This window comes from Hipposideros armiger, unplaced genomic scaffold, assembly GCF_001890085.2.
Source record: "Hipposideros armiger isolate ML-2016 unplaced genomic scaffold, ASM189008v1 scaffold_488, whole genome shotgun sequence".
NCBI lineage: Eukaryota > Metazoa > Chordata > Mammalia > Chiroptera > Hipposideridae > Hipposideros > Hipposideros armiger.
The window spans coordinates 1,276,712-1,279,788 of record NW_017731838.1 but is presented as its reverse complement, the minus strand read 5'-3'; positions in this window follow the sequence as shown (position 1 = coordinate 1,279,788).

Here is a 3,077-nt window from a genome sequence, read left to right as displayed (position 1 = left end):
ATTACAGCTCTAGACGGAGAACTATAACCTACCCCTTAATGTCAACGCTATGCATGCAGGCTGAATAGCACCTGAAAGTAAAAGGCCTTTAAATAGTAAGTGTGGCATCTTAGAATCTTGTTTTTTTCTAATATGTATGAAGCAGCAAAGAGAAATGCATGCCCTTGCCAAGGGGCTGCTCCTCAGTTTCTCTGTTGTGCGACTTCCCTTTACATTTATATCATCAGCACCTGGAGAACTGAGGCCTGTAGTTAGAAAACCTGGGTTTTCTCTGCTCAGCTGTTGCCCTAACTCATGGTGTGAGCTGAGAGAGGTCCCTTCACAGCTTGTTCTTCGTTTCTGCGGCTATGATCACCAGTCTCTTTCCCCTCTTAACAGTTCTTAGGTCTCCAATAATTCATGCACTAAATATTAACTATCTTCTATCAGTCTCATCAAAGTGCAATAGCACTTGGTCAAGGTAAAAAAAAAAAGTCAAAAATAGTAGATTGACTAGACATTAAAACAACTTTAAACTTGATATTCTGATACTCCAAGATAGCCGAGTAACTCTTTATGTGAGTTTTCATTTTCTCCTGTTATTCAGGAACCATAGATAGAAATGTATAATGCTTGGAATTCGGCTAAATTAGAAGAGTGAGCAAACGGAGCACCCGAGCCTACAATTTAGCTGTACACTATCTTTATAAACTCCAGCACAGCCATCAATACACTGCTAAACTCATATACCGATTGTCAGATAAAATGCTAAAGGCTGCCCATCACATCTCAGATTCTCATTTCATTTCTCATTTACAAAGTAGAATCACAATAAAGAAAAATTAAATTTCAAGTCTGAAAAATAGTCCTATCTTGATTGCTGCCATTTTGCAAATATGTAGAAATATATAGGATGCATAAATATCATTTTGAAACATCTTTATTAACCCTTCCCACAACCAAGTGCAGTAATGATCTGAGAAACACATCCACTCCACAAGCCAAATATCAATCTGTTCAATTATACAGATATTTCCGAGGAAGAAATTTTTGTTTGGATTTGTCTTTCCTGCTTTATCCTTCTTATAATGGAGATAGCTACTTTAAATGGTGGTAGCAAAGCCTTATCAGAAAAACCCCATACTTCATAATGANTGTGTTAGTGACAGCTGACTACAGCCTCTGACTTAGTGTGGCTGAGAAAGACCTCTATATATGTGGAATTTGAGCTGAGACAAAAAAAAAAAGAAAAGAAAAGAAAAATTCACTCAACTAAAGAGCTGAGAGAAAGGAAACTTCAGGCAGAAAATAAGCATAAACTGCCTAAAAGAAGCTCTTTGGCAGAGAATGTGGTTATATAAGGGAGGAAAGTGATCAGGAATGAGTTTAGGAAGACATGCAGGAGCCATATCTTAGGGCATTCTGAGTCTTAGGATAAGGAGTCTGAATTTAGATAAACAGCAAAGACCCAAAAAGATTTAATCTAAAAGTCCATAGTCTGCTTTCTATATTGAAACGTTTTGCTTATTTGAAAGGAATTGTGAAAAAGCAAACAGAGATGGCAAGGAGACCTGTTAGGAGACTCACAATAGTTCAGGCAGGAAGAAGTGATGTTAGCTTGGTGCTGGTTGGCCACAGAGAAGATGGGAATGGATATATGTAGGTTATATTGAAGTTGGAAGTGAGGACCTTGCTGACTGGTTATACGTGAGAAGGGATTTCAGGGTTCCTGATTTCAGGGGATTGACAGACACCTTGTCAAACTGTAATTTGTTGAACCAAGAGTACAGAAAATATCAGAAGTGGGATGGCCATGCAGGCTGTGGGGTCTTGTAGCCCAGATTTCCAAGCTCCTCAGGAGGGAAATCTGCAGTTAAGTTTTGTTTTACTAAATGTCCACCATATTTTTCTTATGTAAAGGGAAAATGTTTTATCAAATGAAGTCAACCCTCGGACGCTAAATGCGTACATTTATGAATATGATACATTGGGAGAGATGGAAGCCAAGTGTGTCTGGCCCAGGGTTGAATTCCTAGTCCTATTTTCCCAGAGTCAAACAGAATCACCTGGGCACATTGACAATGAGAATAACTGTGTGCGATTCATAGCAGAGGACTGAAGCATGGTTCACCTTTACTTGGCCGTTTGACCATAGTACAGTTTCAAGAGGAGGCAGCTTTTCAGGGGTTATCCTCTCCATTATCTCCCATTGCTAATTCTGCAGAGTGGAGCTTCAAACAATTATGAGAAGATCATCAGTCTTGGGACACTTAAAGGAAAATTTACTAATAGAGGTGGGCATCTTGAAGAATCCGAGTTTGCATCCAGCGCAGCCTGCTAGCAACAACAGATCTTTGCGGCTATAAAACAACTTTTTTTTTGTTTAAACATGCATTTGCATTTTGAATCATCTTGTACAATAAAGCAGCAATCTCCATCTAGAGGGAAGTTCTTGAAGCCACTTGAATTAATTTCCTACTTCTGCTTTAACAAATCAGCACAAACTTAGTGGCTTACAACAGCATGCACTTTTCATCTTGCAGCTCTGGAGGTCAGAAGTCTAAATTCAGCCTCCCTGGACTAAAGTCAAGGTGCCGGCAGGGCTGCGATCCTTCTGGATGCTCCGAGGGGAAATCCCTTTCCTTGACGTTTTCAGCTTCTGGAGGCCGCCCTCACTTTCTGGCTGGTGGTTCTCCCCTGTGTCACACTGGCCTCTTGCTTCTGCGGTCATGTCTACTACTGACTCTGATGCTCCTGTCTTCCTCTTATAAGGACCCAAGTGATTATGTTGGGCCCACTGGGATAGTGCAGGATAATCTCACCACCCCGAGATGGTTAATTTAATTGTCCAGCACAGTCCCTTTTGCTATGTAAGGTAACAGAGTGATAGGTTCTGAGGACTGGGACATGGACATCTTTGGAGGGCGGGGAGGGGAAGCATTATTTAGCCTACAATATCTTTTGTGATCAAATTTCACATCTTATTCTCTGCAGTGTCCCAGAACTCCTAGAGACAGCAGAGTACAAGTGGAAGCTTCACATTTAGAAAACAACTTATCGACAGAAATAAATAAATAAATAAATAAATAAATAAATAA